This window comes from Ascaphus truei, chromosome 1, assembly GCF_040206685.1.
Source record: "Ascaphus truei isolate aAscTru1 chromosome 1, aAscTru1.hap1, whole genome shotgun sequence".
NCBI lineage: Eukaryota > Metazoa > Chordata > Amphibia > Anura > Ascaphidae > Ascaphus > Ascaphus truei.
In genome coordinates, this window is record NC_134483.1 from 300,016,345 (window position 1) to 300,035,550 (window position 19,206).

Below are 19,206 nucleotides of genomic sequence, written 5' to 3' on the forward strand. Positions count from 1 at the left end.
CGCTTATCACAATGCCTTTCTGGTCTGTGCTGAAGCAGGGCATTCTGGCAGCCAAGTGGCTTGACCTTTATTAGTGAGCCTGGTTACCCCCTCTCGAACCACAGACTTAGAAATCGCCAGCTCATATACAGTGCATAAAATATATTTATATATATACCCTTATACGCCATTTTAATAAAAAATATCACAAAATTCTTCTGAGTCCCTCGGGAAGAGTGAAAGACGCGCACGTTCATTTTCAGAGCTCCTAGACCTTCCTATAAGAAGTTAGCCAAAAAGTAGCTTCGAAAAACGCTTAGGTTAAGTTTCAGAGTTGCTTCTAATGTACCAAAGCTGGACTTAGACATAATTTCACTCTCACAACATTATGGCTGGTTGGAGACAGTCCGAACCACAAGTACCGGGTCCATGGTTCTGGGCGTATGCTGGGGGGACGGGGACGACTCCTATTAACCCCTGACTATACCGGGGATACGCTTATCACAATGCCTTTCTGGTCTGTGCTGAAGCAGGGCATTCTGGCAGCCAAGTGGCTTGACCTTTATTAGTGAGCCTGGTTACCCCCTCTCGGAACCACAGACTTAGAAATCGCCAGCTCATATACAGTGCATAAAATATATTTATATATATACCCTTATACACCATTTTAATAAAAAATATCACAACATTCTTCTAAGTCCCTCGGGAAGAGTGAAAGACGCGCACGTTCATTTTCAGAGCTCCTAGACCTTCCTATAAGAAGTTAGCCAAAAAGTAGCTTCGAAAAACGCTTAGGTTAAGTTTCAGAGTTGCTTCTAATGTACCAAAGCTGGACTTAGACATAATTTTACTCTCACAACATTATGGCTGGTTGGAGACAGTCCGAACCACAAGTACCGGGTCCATGGTTCTGGGCCTATACTGGGGGGACGGGGACGACTCCCATTAACCCCTGACTATACCGGGGATACGCTTATCACAATGCCTTTCTGGTCTGTGCTGAAGCAGGGCATTCTGGCAGCCAAGTGGCTTGACCTTAATTAGTGAGCCTGGTAACCCCCTCTCGGAACCACAGACTTAGAAATCGCCAGCTCATATACAGTGCATAAAATATATTTATATAATATATTTATATATACCCTTATACACCATTTTAATAAAAATATCACAAAATTCTTTAAAGTCCCTCGGGAAGAGTGAAAGACGCGCACGTTCATTTTCAGATCTCCTAGACCTTCCTATAAGAAGTTAGCAAAAAGGAGCTTCGAAAAATGCTTAGGTTAAGTTTCAGAGTTGCATCTAATGTACCAAAGCTGGACTTAGACATAATTTCACTCTCACAACATTATGGCTGGTTGGAGACAGTCCGAACCACAAGTACCGGGTCCATGGTTCTGGCCGTATACTGGGGGGACGGGGGGGACTCCCATTAACCCCTGACTATACCGGGGATACGCTTATCACAATGCCTTTCTGGTCTGTGCTGAAGCAGGGCATTCTGGCAGCCAAGTGGCTTGACCTTTATTAGTGAGCCTGGTTACCCCCTCTCGGAACCACAGACTTAGAAATCGCCAGGTCATATACAGTGCATAAAATATATTTATATATATACCCTTATACACCATTTTAATAAAAAATATCACAAAATTCTTCTGAGTCCCTCGGGAAGAGTGAAAGACGCGCACGTTTATTTTCAGAGCTCCTAGACCTTCCTATAAGAAGTTAGCCAAAAAGTAGCTTCGAAAAACGCTTAGGTTAAGTTTCAGAGTTGCTTCTAATGTACCAAAGCTGGACTTAGACATAATTTCACTCTCACAACATTATGGCTGGTTGGAGAGAGTCCGAACCACAAGTACCGGGTCCATGGTTCTGGGCGTATACTGGGGGGACGGGGACGACTCCCATTAACCCCTGACTATACCGGGGATACGCTTATCACAATGCCTTTCTGGTCTGTGCTGAAGCAGGGCATTCTGGCAGCCAAGTGGCTTGACCTTTATTAGTGAGCCTGGTTACCCCCTCTCGGAACCACAGACTTAGAAATCGCCAGCTCATATACAGTGCATAAAATATATTTATATATATACCCTTATACACCATTTTAATAAAAAATATCACAAAATTCTTCTAAGTCCCTCGGGAAGAGTGAAAGACGCGCACGTTCATTTTCAGAGCTCCTAGACCTTCCTATAAGAAGTTAGCCAAAAAGTAGCTTCGAAAAACGCTTAGGTTAAGTTTCAGAGTTGCTTCTAATGTAACAAAGCTGGACTTAGACATAATTTCACTCTCACAACATTATGGCTGGTTGGAGACAGTCCGAACCACAAGTACCGGGTCCATGGTTCTGGGCCTATACTGGGGGGACGGGGACGACTCCCATTAACCCCTGACTATACCGGGGATACGCTTATCACAATGCCTTTCTGGTCTGTGCTGAAGCAGGGCATTCTGGCAGCCAAGTGGCTTGACCTTAATTAGTGAGCCTGGTTACCCCCTCTCGGAACCACAGACTTAGAAATCGCCAGCTCATATACAGTGCATAAAATATATTTATATATATACCCTTATACACCATTTTAATAAAAAATATCACAAAATTCTTCTGAGTCCCTCGGGAAGAGTGAAAGACGCGCACGTTTATTTTCAGAGCTCCTAGACCTTCCTATAAGAAGTTATCCAAAAAGTAGCTGCGAAAAACGCTTAGGTTAAGTTTCAGAGTTGCTTCTAATGTACCAAAGCTGGACTTAGACATAATTTCACTCTCACAACATTATGGCTGGTTGGAGAGAGTCCGAACCACAAGTACCGGGTCCATGGTTCTGGGCGTATACTGGGGGGACGGGGACGACTCCCATTAACCCCTGACTATACCGGGGATACGCTTATCACAATGCCTTTCTGGTCTGTGCTGTAGCAGGGCATTCTGGCAGCCAAGTGGCTTGACCTTTATTAGTGAGCCTGGTTACCCCCTCTCGGAACCACAGACTTAGAAATCGCCAGCTCATATACAGTGCATAAAATATATTTATATATATACCCTTATACACCATTTTAATAAAAAATATCACAAAATTCTTCTGAGTCCCTCGGGAAGAGTGAAAGACGCGCACGTTCATTTTCAGAGCTCCTAGACTTTCCTATAAGAAGTTAGCCAAAAAGTAGCTTCGAAAAACGCTTAGGTTAAGTTTCAGAGTTGCATCTAATGTACCAAAGCTGGACTTAGCTTAATTTCACTCTCACAACATTATGGCTGGTTGGAGACAGTCCGAACCACAAGTACCGGGTCCATGGTTCTGGTCGTATACTCGGGGGACGGGGACGACTCCCATTAACCCCTGACTATACCGGGGATACGCTTATCACAATGCCTTTCTGGTCTGTGCTGAAGCAGGGCATTCTGGCAGCCAAGTGGCTTGACCTTTATTAGTGAGCCTGGTTACCCCCTCTCGGAACCACAGACTTAGAAATCGCCAGCTCATATACAGTGCATAAAATATATTTATATATATACCCTTATACACCATTTTAATAAAAAATATCACAAAATTCTTCTGAGTCCCTCGGGAAGAGTGAAAGACGCGCACGTTCATTTTCAGAGCTCCTAGACCTTCCTATAAGAAGTTAGCCAAAAAGTAGCTTCGAAAAACGCTTAGGTTAAGTTTCAGAGTTGCATCTAATGTACCAAAGCTGGACTTAGCTTAATTTCACTCTCACAACATTATGGCTGGTTGGAGAGAGTCCGAACCACAAGTACCGGGTCCATGGTTCTGGGCGTATACTGGGGGGACGGGGACGACTCCCATTAACCCCTGACTATACCGGGGATACGCTTATCACAATGCCTTTCTGGTCTGTGCTGAAGCAGGGCATTCTGGCAGCCAAGTGGCTTGACCTTTATTAGTGAGCCTGGTTACCCCCTCTCGGAACCACAGACTTAGAAATCGCCAGCTCATATACAGTGCATAAAATATATTTATATATATACCCTTATACACCATTTTAATAAAAAATATCACAAAATTCTTCTAAGTCCCTCGGGAAGAGTGAAAGACGCGCACGTTCATTTTCAGAGCTCCTAGACCTTCCTATAAGAAGTTAGCCAAAAAGTAGCTTCGAAAAACGCTTAGGTTAAGTTTCAGAGTTGCTTCTAATGTAACAAAGCTGGACTTAGACATAATTTCACTCTCACAACATTATGGCTGGTTGGAGACAGTCCGAACCACAAGTACCGGGTCCATGGTTCTGGGCCTATACTGGGGGGACGGGGACGACTCCCATTAACCCCTGACTATACCGGGGATACGCTTATCACAATGCCTTTCTGGTCTGTGCTGAAGCAGGGCATTCTGGCAGCCAAGTGGCTTGACCTTAATTAGTGAGCCTGGTAACCCCCTCTCGGAACCACAGACTTAGAAATCGCCAGCTCATATACAGTGCATAAAATATATTTATATATATACCCTTATACACCATTTTAATAAAAAATATCACAAAATTCTTCTGAGTCCCTCGGGAAGAGTGAAAGACGCGCACGTTTATTTTCAGAGCTCCTAGACCTTCCTATAAGAAGTTATCCAAAAAGTAGCTGCGAAAAACGCTTAGGTTAAGTTTCAGAGTTGCTTCTAATGTACCAAAGCTGGACTTAGACATAATTTCACTCTCACAACATTATGGCTGGTTGGAGAGAGTCCGAACCACAAGTACCGGGTCCATGGTTCTGGGCGTATACTGGGGGGACGGGGACGACTCCCATTAACCCCTGACTATACCGGGGATACGCTTATCACAATGCCTTTCTGGTCTGTGCTGTAGCAGGGCATTCTGGCAGCCAAGTGGCTTGACCTTTATTAGTGAGCCTGGTTACCCCCTCTCGGAACCACAGACTTAGAAATCGCCAGCTCATATACAGTGCATAAAATATATTTATATATATACCCTTATACACCATTTTAATAAAAAATATCACAAAATTCTTCTGAGTCCCTCGGGAAGAGTGAAAGACGCGCACGTTCATTTTCAGAGCTCCTAGACTTTCCTATAAGAAGTTAGCCAAAAAGTAGCTTCGAAAAACGCTTAGGTTAAGTTTCAGAGTTGCATCTAATGTACCAAAGCTGGACTTAGCTTAATTTCACTCTCACAACATTATGGCTGGTTGGAGACAGTCCGAACCACAAGTACCGGGTCCATGGTTCTGGTCGTATACTCGGGGGACGGGGACGACTCCCATTAACCCCTGACTATACCGGGGATACGCTTATCACAATGCCTTTCTGGTCTGTGCTGAAGCAGGGCATTCTGGCAGCCAAGTGGCTTGACCTTTATTAGTGAGCCTGGTTACCCCCTCTCGGAACCACAGACTTAGAAATCGCCAGCTCATATACAGTGCATAAAATATATTTATATATATATACCCTTATACGCCATTTTAATAAAAAATATCACAAAATTCTTCTAAGTCCCTCGGGAAGAGTGAAAGACGCGCACGTTCATTTTCAGAGCTCCTAGACCTTCCTATAAGAAGTTAGCCAAAAAGTAGCTTCGAAAAACGCTTAGGTTAAGTTTCAGAGTTGCTTCTAATGTACCAAAGCTGGACTTAGACATAATTTCACTCTCACAACATTATGGCTGGTTGGAGAGAGTCCGAACCACAAGTACCGGGTCCATGGTTCTGGGCGTATACTGGGGGGACGGGGACGACTCCCATTAACCCCTGACTATACCGGGGATACGCTTATCACAATGCCTTTCTGGTCTGTGCTGTAGCAGGGCATTCTGGCAGCCAAGTGGCTTGACCTTTATTAGTGAGCCTGGTTACCCCCTCTCGGAACCACAGACTTAGAAATCGCCAGCTCATATACAGTGCATAAAATATATTTATATATATACCCTTATACACCATTTTAATAAAAAATATCACAAAATTCTTCTGAGTCCCTCGGGAAGAGTGAAAGACGCGCACGTTCATTTTCAGAGCTCCTAGACTTTCCTATAAGAAGTTAGCCAAAAAGTAGCTTCGAAAAACGCTTAGGTTAAGTTTCAGAGTTGCATCTAATGTACCAAAGCTGGACTTAGCTTAATTTCACTCTCACAACATTATGGCTGGTTGGAGACAGTCCGAACCACAAGTACCGGGTCCATGGTTCTGGGCGTATACTGGGGGGACGGGGACGACTCCCATTAACCCCTGACTATACCGGGGATACGCTTATCACAATGCCTTTCTGGTCTGTGCTGTAGCAGGGCATTCTGGCAGCCAAGTGGCTTGACCTTTATTAGTGAGCCTGGTTACCCCCTCTCGGAACCACAGACTTAGAAATCGCCAGCTCATATACAGTGCATAAAATATATTTATATATATACCCTTATACACCATTTTAATAAAAAATATCACAAAATTCTTCTGAGTCCCTCGGGAAGAGTGAAAGACGCGCACGTTCATTTTCAGAGCTCCTAGACTTTCCTATAAGAAGTTAGCCAAAAAGTAGCTTCGAAAAACGCTTAGGTTAAGTTTCAGAGTTGCATCTAATGTACCAAAGCTGGACTTAGCTTAATTTCACTCTCACAACATTATGGCTGGTTGGAGACAGTCCGAACCACAAGTACCGGGTCCATGGTTCTGGTCGTATACTCGGGGGACGGGGACGACTCCCATTAACCCCTGACTATACCGGGGATACGCTTATCACAATGCCTTTCTGGTCTGTGCTGAAGCAGGGCATTCTGGCAGCCAAGTGGCTTGACCTTTATTAGTGAGCCTGGTTACCCCCTCTCGGAACCACAGACTTAGAAATCGCCAGCTCATATACAGTGCATAAAATATATTTATATATATACCCTTATACACCATTTTAATAAAAAATATCACAAAATTCTTCTGAGTCCCTCGGGAAGAGTGAAAGACGCGCACGTTCATTTTCAGAGCTCCTAGACCTTCCTATAAGAAGTTAGCCAAAAAGTAGCTTCGAAAAACGCTTAGGTTAAGTTTCAGAGTTGCATCTAATGTACCAAAGCTGGACTTAGCTTAATTTCACTCTCACAACATTATGGCTGGTTGGAGAGAGTCCGAACCACAAGTACCGGGTCCATGGTTCTGGGCGTATACTGGGGGGACGGGGACGACTCCCATTAACCCCTGACTATACCGGGGATACGCTTATCACAATGCCTTTCTGGTCTGTGCTGAAGCAGGGCATTCTGGCAGCCAAGTGGCTTGACCTTTATTAGTGAGCCTGGTTACCCCCTCTCGGAACCACAGACTTAGAAATCGCCAGCTCATATACAGTGCATAAAATATATTTATATATATACCCTTATACACCATTTTAATAAAAAATATCACAAAATTCTTCTAAGTCCCTCGGGAAGAGTGAAAGACGCGCACGTTCATTTTCAGAGCTCCTAGACCTTCCTATAAGAAGTTAGCCAAAAAGTAGCTTCGAAAAACGCTTAGGTTAAGTTTCAGAGTTGCTTCTAATGTAACAAAGCTGGACTTAGACATAATTTCACTCTCACAACATTATGGCTGGTTGGAGACAGTCCGAACCACAAGTACCGGGTCCATGGTTCTGGGCCTATACTGGGGGGACGGGGACGACTCCCATTAACCCCTGACTATACCGGGGATACGCTTATCACAATGCCTTTCTGGTCTGTGCTGTAGCAGGGCATTCTGGCAGCCAAGTGGCTTGACCTTTATTAGTGAGCCTGGTTACCCCCTCTCGGAACCACAGACTTAGAAATCGCCAGCTCATATACAGTGCATAAAATATATTTATATATATACCCTTATACACCATTTTAATAAAAAATATCACAAAATTCTTCTGAGTCCCTCGGGAAGAGTGAAAGACGCGCACGTTCATTTTCAGAGCTCCTAGACTTTCCTATAAGAAGTTAGCCAAAAAGTAGCTTCGAAAAACGCTTAGGTTAAGTTTCAGAGTTGCATCTAATGTACCAAAGCTGGACTTAGCTTAATTTCACTCTCACAACATTATGGCTGGTTGGAGACAGTCCGAACCACAAGTACCGGGTCCATGGTTCTGGGCGTATACTGGGGGGACGGGGACGACTCCCATTAACCCCTGACTATACCGGGGATACGCTTATCACAATGCCTTTCTGGTCTGTGCTGTAGCAGGGCATTCTGGCAGCCAAGTGGCTTGACCTTTATTAGTGAGCCTGGTTACCCCCTCTCGGAACCACAGACTTAGAAATCGCAAGCTCATATACAGTGCATAAAATATATTTATATATATACCCTTATACACCATTTTAATAAAAAATATCACAAAATTCTTCTGAGTCCCTCGGGAAGAGTGAAAGACGCGCACGTTCATTTTCAGAGCTCCTAGACTTTCCTATAAGAAGTTAGCCAAAAAGTAGCTTCGAAAAACGCTTAGGTTAAGTTTCAGAGTTGCATCTAATGTACCAAAGCTGGACTTAGCTTAATTTCACTCTCACAACATTATGGCTGGTTGGAGACAGTCCGAACCACAAGTACCGGGTCCATGGTTCTGGTCGTATACTCGGGGGACGGGGACGACTCCCATTAACCCCTGACTATACCGGGGATACGCTTATCACAATGCCTTTCTGGTCTGTGCTGAAGCAGGGCATTCTGGCAGCCAAGTGGCTTGACCTTTATTAGTGAGCCTGGTTACCCCCTCTCGGAACCACAGACTTAGAAATCGCCAGCTCATATACAGTGCATAAAATATATTTATATATATACCCTTATACACCATTTTAATAAAAAATATCACAAAATTCTTCTGAGTCCCTCGGGAAGAGTGAAAGACGCGCACGTTCATTTTCAGAGCTCCTAGACCTTCCTATAAGAAGTTAGCCAAAAAGTAGCTTCGAAAAACGCTTAGGTTAAGTTTCAGAGTTGCATCTAATGTACCAAAGCTGGACTTAGCTTAATTTCACTCTCACAACATTATGGCTGGTTGGAGAGAGTCCGAACCACAAGTACCGGGTCCATGGTTCTGGGCGTATACTGGGGGGACGGGGACGACTCCCATTAACCCCTGACTATACCGGGGATACGCTTATCACAATGCCTTTCTGGTCTGTGCTGAAGCAGGGCATTCTGGCAGCCAAGTGGCTTGACCTTTATTAGTGAGCCTGGTTACCCCCTCTCGGAACCACAGACTTAGAAATCGCCAGCTCATATACAGTGCATAAAATATATTTATATATATACCCTTATACACCATTTTAATAAAAAATATCACAAAATTCTTCTAAGTCCCTCGGGAAGAGTGAAAGACGCGCACGTTCATTTTCAGAGCTCCTAGACCTTCCTATAAGAAGTTAGCCAAAAAGTAGCTTCGAAAAACGCTTAGGTTAAGTTTCAGAGTTGCATCTAATGTACCAAAGCTGGACTTAGCTTAATTTCACTCTCACAACATTATGGCTGGTTGGAGACAGTCCGAACCACAAGTACCGGGTCCATGGTTCTGGTCGTATACTCGGGGGACGGGGACGACTCCCATTAACCCCTGACTATACCGGGGATACGCTTATCACAATGCCTTTCTGGTCTGTGCTGAAGCAGGGCATTCTGGCAGCCAAGTGGCTTGACCTTTATTAGTGAGCCTGGTTACCCCCTCTCGGAACCACAGACTTAGAAATCGCCAGCTCATATACAGTGCATAAAATATATTTATATATATACCCTTATACACCATTTTAATAAAAAATATCACAAAATTCTTCTGAGTCCCTCGGGAAGAGTGAAAGACGCGCACGTTCATTTTCAGAGCTCCTAGACCTTCCTATAAGAAGTTAGCCAAAAAGTAGCTTCGAAAAACGCTTAGGTTAAGTTTCAGAGTTGCATCTAATGTACCAAAGCTGGACTTAGCTTAATTTCACTCTCACAACATTATGGCTGGTTGGAGAGAGTCCGAACCACAAGTACCGGGTCCATGGTTCTGGGCGTATACTGGGGGGACGGGGACGACTCCCATTAACCCCTGACTATACCGGGGATACGCTTATCACAATGCCTTTCTGGTCTGTGCTGAAGCAGGGCATTCTGGCAGCCAAGTGGCTTGACCTTTATTAGTGAGCCTGGTTACCCCCTCTCGGAACCACAGACTTAGAAATCGCCAGCTCATATACAGTGCATAAAATATATTTATATATATACCCTTATACACCATTTTAATAAAAAATATCACAAAATTCTTCTAAGTCCCTCGGGAAGAGTGAAAGACGCGCACGTTCATTTTCAGAGCTCCTAGACCTTCCTATAAGAAGTTAGCCAAAAAGTAGCTTCGAAAAACGCTTAGGTTAAGTTTCAGAGTTGCTTCTAATGTAACAAAGCTGGACTTAGACATAATTTCACTCTCACAACATTATGGCTGGTTGGAGACAGTCCGAACCACAAGTACCGGGTCCATGGTTCTGGGCCTATACTGGGGGGACGGGGACGACTCCCATTAACCCCTGACTATACCGGGGATACGCTTATCACAATGCCTTTCTGGTCTGTGCTGTAGCAGGGCATTCTGGCAGCCAAGTGGCTTGACCTTTATTAGTGAGCCTGGTTACCCCCTCTCGGAACCACAGACTTAGAAATCGCCAGCTCATATACAGTGCATAAAATATATTTATATATATACCCTTATACACCATTTTAATAAAAAATATCACAAAATTCTTCTGAGTCCCTCGGGAAGAGTGAAAGACGCGCACGTTCATTTTCAGAGCTCCTAGACTTTCCTATAAGAAGTTAGCCAAAAAGTAGCTTCGAAAAACGCTTAGGTTAAGTTTCAGAGTTGCATCTAATGTACCAAAGCTGGACTTAGCTTAATTTCACTCTCACAACATTATGGCTGGTTGGAGACAGTCCGAACCACAAGTACCGGGTCCATGGTTCTGGGCGTATACTGGGGGGACGGGGACGACTCCCATTAACCCCTGACTATACCGGGGATACGCTTATCACAATGCCTTTCTGGTCTGTGCTGTAGCAGGGCATTCTGGCAGCCAAGTGGCTTGACCTTTATTAGTGAGCCTGGTTACCCCCTCTCGGAACCACAGACTTAGAAATCGCAAGCTCATATACAGTGCATAAAATATATTTATATATATACCCTTATACACCATTTTAATAAAAAATATCACAAAATTCTTCTGAGTCCCTCGGGAAGAGTGAAAGACGCGCACGTTCATTTTCAGAGCTCCTAGACTTTCCTATAAGAAGTTAGCCAAAAAGTAGCTTCGAAAAACGCTTAGGTTAAGTTTCAGAGTTGCATCTAATGTACCAAAGCTGGACTTAGCTTAATTTCACTCTCACAACATTATGGCTGGTTGGAGACAGTCCGAACCACAAGTACCGGGTCCATGGTTCTGGTCGTATACTCGGGGGACGGGGACGACTCCCATTAACCCCTGACTATACCGGGGATACGCTTATCACAATGCCTTTCTGGTCTGTGCTGAAGCAGGGCATTCTGGCAGCCAAGTGGCTTGACCTTTATTAGTGAGCCTGGTTACCCCCTCTCGGAACCACAGACTTAGAAATCGCCAGCTCATATACAGTGCATAAAATATATTTATATATATACCCTTATACACCATTTTAATAAAAAATATCACAAAATTCTTCTGAGTCCCTCGGGAAGAGTGAAAGACGCGCACGTTCATTTTCAGAGCTCCTAGACCTTCCTATAAGAAGTTAGCCAAAAAGTAGCTTCGAAAAACGCTTAGGTTAAGTTTCAGAGTTGCATCTAATGTACCAAAGCTGGACTTAGCTTAATTTCACTCTCACAACATTATGGCTGGTTGGAGAGAGTCCGAACCACAAGTACCGGGTCCATGGTTCTGGGCGTATACTGGGGGGACGGGGACGACTCCCATTAACCCCTGACTATACCGGGGATACGCTTATCACAATGCCTTTCTGGTCTGTGCTGAAGCAGGGCATTCTGGCAGCCAAGTGGCTTGACCTTTATTAGTGAGCCTGGTTACCCCCTCTCGGAACCACAGACTTAGAAATCGCCAGCTCATATACAGTGCATAAAATATATTTATATATATACCCTTATACACCATTTTAATAAAAAATATCACAAAATTCTTCTAAGTCCCTCGGGAAGAGTGAAAGACGCGCACGTTCATTTTCAGAGCTCCTAGACCTTCCTATAAGAAGTTAGCCAAAAAGTAGCTTCGAAAAACGCTTAGGTTAAGTTTCAGAGTTGCATCTAATGTACCAAAGCTGGACTTAGCTTAATTTCACTCTCACAACATTATGGCTGGTTGGAGACAGTCCGAACCACAAGTACCGGGTCCATGGTTCTGGTCGTATACTCGGGGGACGGGGACGACTCCCATTAACCCCTGACTATACCGGGGATACGCTTATCACAATGCCTTTCTGGTCTGTGCTGAAGCAGGGCATTCTGGCAGCCAAGTGGCTTGACCTTTATTAGTGAGCCTGGTTACCCCCTCTCGGAACCACAGACTTAGAAATCGCCAGCTCATATACAGTGCATAAAATATATTTATATATATACCCTTATACACCATTTTAATAAAAAATATCACAAAATTCTTCTGAGTCCCTCGGGAAGAGTGAAAGACGCGCACGTTCATTTTCAGAGCTCCTAGACCTTCCTATAAGAAGTTAGCCAAAAAGTAGCTTCGAAAAACGCTTAGGTTAAGTTTCAGAGTTGCATCTAATGTACCAAAGCTGGACTTAGCTTAATTTCACTCTCACAACATTATGGCTGGTTGGAGAGAGTCCGAACCACAAGTACCGGGTCCATGGTTCTGGGCGTATACTGGGGGGACGGGGACGACTCCCATTAACCCCTGACTATACCGGGGATACGCTTATCACAATGCCTTTCTGGTCTGTGCTGAAGCAGGGCATTCTGGCAGCCAAGTGGCTTGACCTTTATTAGTGAGCCTGGTTACCCCCTCTCGGAACCACAGACTTAGAAATCGCCAGCTCATATACAGTGCATAAAATATATTTATATATATATACCCTTATACACCATTTTAATAAAAAATATCACAAAATTCTTCTAAGTCCCTCGGGAAGAGTGAAAGACGCGCACGTTCATTTTCAGAGCTCCTAGACCTTCCTATAAGAAGTTAGCCAAAAAGTAGCTTCGAAAAACGCTTAGGTTAAGTTTCAGAGTTGCTTCTAATGTAACAAAGCTGGACTTAGACATAATTTCACTCTCACAACATTATGGCTGGTTGGAGACAGTCCGAACCACAAGTACCGGGTCCATGGTTCTGGGCCTATACTGGGGGGACGGGGACGACTCCCATTAACCCCTGACTATACCGGGGATACGCTTATCACAATGCCTTTCTGGTCTGTGCTGTAGCAGGGCATTCTGGCAGCCAAGTGGCTTGACCTTTATTAGTGAGCCTGGTTACCCCCTCTCGGAACCACAGACTTAGAAATCGCCAGCTCATATACAGTGCATAAAATATATTTATATATATACCCTTATACACCATTTTAATAAAAAATATCACAAAATTCTTCTGAGTCCCTCGGGAAGAGTGAAAGACGCGCACGTTCATTTTCAGAGCTCCTAGACTTTCCTATAAGAAGTTAGCCAAAAAGTAGCTTCGAAAAACGCTTAGGTTAAGTTTCAGAGTTGCATCTAATGTACCAAAGCTGGACTTAGCTTAATTTCACTCTCACAACATTATGGCTGGTTGGAGACAGTCCGAACCACAAGTACCGGGTCCATGGTTCTGGTCGTATACTCGGGGGACGGGGACGACTCCCATTAACCCCTGACTATACCGGGGATACGCTTATCACAATGCCTTTCTGGTCTGTGCTGAAGCAGGGCATTCTGGCAGCCAAGTGGCTTGACCTTTATTAGTGAGCCTGGTTACCCCCTCTCGGAACCACAGACTTAGAAATCGCCAGCTCATATACAGTGCATAAAATATATTTATATATATACCCTTATACACCATTTTAATAAAAAATATCACAAAATTCTTCTGAGTCCCTCGGGAAGAGTGAAAGACGCGCACGTTCATTTTCAGAGCTCCTAGACCTTCCTATAAGAAGTTAGCCAAAAAGTAGCTTCGAAAAACGCTTAGGTTAAGTTTCAGAGTTGCATCTAATGTACCAAAGCTGGACTTAGCTTAATTTCACTCTCACAACATTATGGCTGGTTGGAGAGAGTCCGAACCACAAGTACCGGGTCCATGGTTCTGGGCGTATACTGGGGGGACGGGGACGACTCCCATTAACCCCTGACTATACCGGGGATACGCTTATCACAATGCCTTTCTGGTCTGTGCTGAAGCAGGGCATTCTGGCAGCCAAGTGGCTTGACCTTTATTAGTGAGCCTGGTTACCCCCTCTCGGAACCACAGACTTAGAAATCGCCAGCTCATATACAGTGCATAAAATATATTTATATATATACCCTTATACACCATTTTAATAAAAAATATCACAAAATTCTTCTAAGTCCCTCGGGAAGAGTGAAAGACGCGCACGTTCATTTTCAGAGCTCCTAGACCTTCCTATAAGAAGTTAGCCAAAAAGTAGCTTCGAAAAACGCTTAGGTTAAGTTTCAGAGTTGCTTCTAATGTAACAAAGCTGGACTTAGACATAATTTCACTCTCACAACATTATGGCTGGTTGGAGACAGTCCGAACCACAAGTACCGGGTCCATGGTTCTGGGCCTATACTGGGGGGACGGGGACGACTCCCATTAACCCCTGACTATACCGGGGATACGCTTATCACAATGCCTTTCTGGTCTGTGCTGAAGCAGGGCATTCTGGCAGCCAAGTGGCTTGACCTTAATTAGTGAGCCTGGTAACCCCCTCTCGGAACCACAGACTTAGAAATCGCCAGCTCATATACAGTGCATAAAATATATTTATATATATACCCTTATACACCATTTTAATAAAAAATATCACAAAATTCTTCTGAGTCCCTCGGGAAGAGTGAAAGACGCGCACGTTTATTTTCAGAGCTCCTAGACCTTCCTATAAGAAGTTATCCAAAAAGTAGCTGCGAAAAACGCTTAGGTTAAGTTTCAGAGTTGCTTCTAATGTACCAAAGCTGGACTTAGACATAATTTCACTCTCACAACATTATGGCTGGTTGGAGAGAGTCCGAACCACAAGTACCGGGTCCATGGTTCTGGGCGTATACTGGGGGGACGGGGACGACTCCCATTAACCCCTGACTATACCGGGGATACGCTTATCACAATGCCTTTCTGGTCTGTGCTGTAGCAGGGCATTCTGGCAGCCAAGTGGCTTGACCTTTATTAGTGAGCCTGGTTACCCCCTCTCGGAACCACAGACTTAGAAATCGCCAGCTCATATACAGTGCATAAAATATATTTATATATATACCCTTATACACCATTTTAATAAAAAATATCACAAAATTCTTCTGAGTCCCTCGGGAAGAGTGAAAGACGCGCACGTTCATTTTCAGAGCTCCTAGACTTTCCTATAAGAAGTTAGCCAAAAAGTAGCTTCGAAAAACGCTTAGGTTAAGTTTCAGAGTTGCATCTAATGTACCAAAGCTGGACTTAGCTTAATTTCACTCTCACAACATTATGGCTGGTTGGAGACAGTCCGAACCACAAGTACCGGGTCCATGGTTCTGGTCGTATACTCGGGGGACGGGTACGACTCCCATTAACCCCTGACTATACCGGGGATACGCTTATCACAATGCCTTTCTGGTCTGTGCTGAAGCAGGGCATTCTGGCAGCCAAGTGGCTTGACCTTTATTAGTGAGCCTGGTTACCCCCTCTCGGAACCACAGACTTAGAAATCGCCAGCTCATATACAGTGCATAAAATATATTTATATATATATACCCTTATACGCCATTTTAATAAAAAATATCACAAAATTCTTCTAAGTCCCTCGGGAAGAGTGAAAGACGCGCACGTTCATTTTCAGAGCTCCTAGACCTTCCTATAAGAAGTTAGCCAAAAAGTAGCTTCGAAAAACGCTTAGGTTAAGTTTCAGAGTTGCTTCTAATGTACCAAAGCTGGACTTAGACATAATTTTACTCTCACAACATTATGGCTGGTTGGAGACAGTCCGAACCACAAGTACCGGGTCCATGGTTCTGGGCCTATACTGGGGGGACGGGGACGACTCCCATTAACCCCTGACTATACCGGGGATACGCTTATCACAATGCCTTTCTGGTCTGTGCTGAAGCAGGGCATTCTGGCAGCCAAGTGGCTTGACCTTAATTAGTGAGCCTGGTAACCCCCTCTCGGAACCACAGACTTAGAAATCGCCAGCTCATATACAGTGCATAAAATATATTTATATAATATATTTATATATACCCTTATACACCATTTTAATAAAAATATCACAAAATTCTTTAAAGTCCCTCGGGAAGAGTGAAAGACGCGCACGTTCATTTTCAGATCTCCTAGACCTTCCTATAAGAAGTTAGCAAAAAGGAGCTTCGAAAAATGCTTAGGTTAAGTTTCAGAGTTGCATCTAATGTACCAAAGCTGGACTTAGACATAATTTCACTCTCACAACATTATGGCTGGTTGGAGACAGTCCGAACCACAAGTACCGGGTCCATGGTTCTGGCCGTATACTGGGGGGACGGGGGGGACTCCCATTAACCCCTGACTATACCGGGGATACGCTTATCACAATGCCTTTCTGGTCTGTGCTGAAGCAGGGCATTCTGGCAGCCAAGTGGCTTGACCTTTATTAGTGAGCCTGGTTACCCCCTCTCGGAACCACAGACTTAGAAATCGCCAGGTCATATACAGTGCATAAAATATATTTATATATATACCCTTATACACCATTTTAATAAAAAATATCACAAAATTCTTCTGAGTCCCTCGGGAAGAGTGAAAGACGCGCACGTTTATTTTCAGAGCTCCTAGACCTTCCTATAAGAAGTTAGCCAAAAAGTAGCTTCGAAAAACGCTTAGGTTAAGTTTCAGAGTTGCTTCTAATGTACCAAAGCTGGACTTAGACATAATTTCACTCTCACAACATTATGGCTGGTTGGAGAGAGTCCGAACCACAAGTACCGGGTCCATGGTTCTGGGCGTATACTGGGGGGACGGGGACGACTCCCATTAACCCCTGACTATACCGGGGATACGCTCATCACAATGCCTTTCTGGTCTGTGCTGAAGCAGGGCATTCTGGCAGCCAAGTGGCTTGACCTTTATTAGTGAGCCTGGTTACCCCGTCTCGGAACCACAGACTTAGAAATCGCCAGCTCATATACAGTGCATAAAATATATTTATATATATACCCTTATACACCATTTTAATAAAAAATATCACAAAATTCTTCTGAGTCCCTCGGGAAGAGTGAAAGACGCGCACGTTCATTTTCAGAGCTCCTAGACCTTCCTATAAGAAGTTAGCCAAAAAGTAGCTTCGAAAAACGCTTAGGTTAAGTTTCAGAGTTGCATCTAATGTACCAAAGCTGGACTTAGCTTAATTTCACTCTCACAACATTATGGCTGGTTGGAGAGAGTCCGAACCACAAGTACCGGGTCCATGGTTCTGGGCGTATACTGGGGGGACGGGGACGACTCCCATTAACCCCTGACTATACCGGGGATACGCTTATCACAATGCCTTTCTGGTCTGTGCTGAAGCAGGGCATTCTGGCAGCCAAGTGGCTTGACCTTTATTAGTGAGCCTGGTTACCCCCTCTCGGAACCACAGACTTAGAAATCGCCAGCTCATATACAGTGCATAAAATATATTTATATATATACCCTTATACACCATTTTAATAAAAAATATCACAAAATTCTTCTAAGTCCCTCGGGAAGAGTGAAAGACGCGCACGTTCATTTTCAGAGCTCCTAGACCTTCCTATAAGAAGTTAGCCAAAAAGTAGCTTCGAAAAACGCTTAGGTTAAGTTTCAGAGTTGCTTCTAATGTAACAAAGCTGGACTTAGACATAATTTCACTCTCACAACATTATGGCTGGTTGGAGACAGTCCGAACCACAAGTACCGGGTCCATGGTTCTGGGCCTATACTGGGGGGACGGGGACGACTCCCATTAACCCCTGACTATACCGGGGATACGCTTATCACAATGCCTTTCTGGTCTGTGCTGAAGCAGGGCATTCTGGCAGCCAAGTGGCTTGACCTTAATTAGTGAGCCTGGTAACCCCCTCTCGGAACCACAGACTTAGAAATCGCCAGCTCATATACAGTGCATAAAATATATTTATATATATACCCTTATACACCATTTTAATAAAAAATATCACAAAATTCTTCTGAGTCCCTCGGGAAGAGTGAAAGACGCGCACGTTTATTTTCAGAGCTCCTAGACCTTCCTATAAGAAGTTATCCAAAAAGTAGCTGCGAAAAACGCTTAGGTTAAGTTTCAGAGTTGCTTCTAATGTACCAAAGCTGGACTTAGACATAATTTCACTCTCACAACATTATGGCTGGTTGGAGAGAGTCCGAACCACAAGTACCGGGTCCATGGTTCTGGGCGTATACTGGGGGGACGGGGACGACTCCCATTAACCCCTGACTATACCGGGGATACGCTTATCACAATGCCTTTCTGGTCTGTGCTGTAGCAGGGCATTCTGGCAGCCAAGTGGCTTGACCTTTATTAGTGAGCCTGGTTACCCCCTCTCGGAACCACAGACTTAGAAATCGCCAGCTCATATACAGTGCATAAAATATATTTATATATATACCCTTATACACCATTTTAATAAAAAATATCACAAAATTCTTCTGAGTCCCTCGGGAAGAGTGAAAGACGCGCACGTTCATTTTCAGAGCTCCTAGACTTTCCTATAAGAAGTTAGCCAAAAAGTAGCTTCGAAAAACGCTTAGGTTAAGTTTCAGAGTTGCATCTAATGTACCAAAGCTGGACTTAGCTTAATTTCACTCTCACAACATTATGGCTGGTTGGAGACAGTCCGAACCACAAGTACCGGGTCCATGGTTCTGGTCGTATACTCGGGGGACGGGGACGACTCCCATTAACCCCTGACTATACCGGGGATACGCTTATCACAATGCCTTTCTGGTCTGTGCTGAAGCAGGGCATTCTGGCAGCCAAGTGGCTTGACCTTTATTAGTGAGCCTGGTTACCCCCTCTCGGAACCACAGACTTAGAAATCGCCAGCTCATATACAGTGCATAAAATATATTTATATATATATACCCTTATACGCCATTTTAATAAAAAATATCACAAAATTCTTCTGA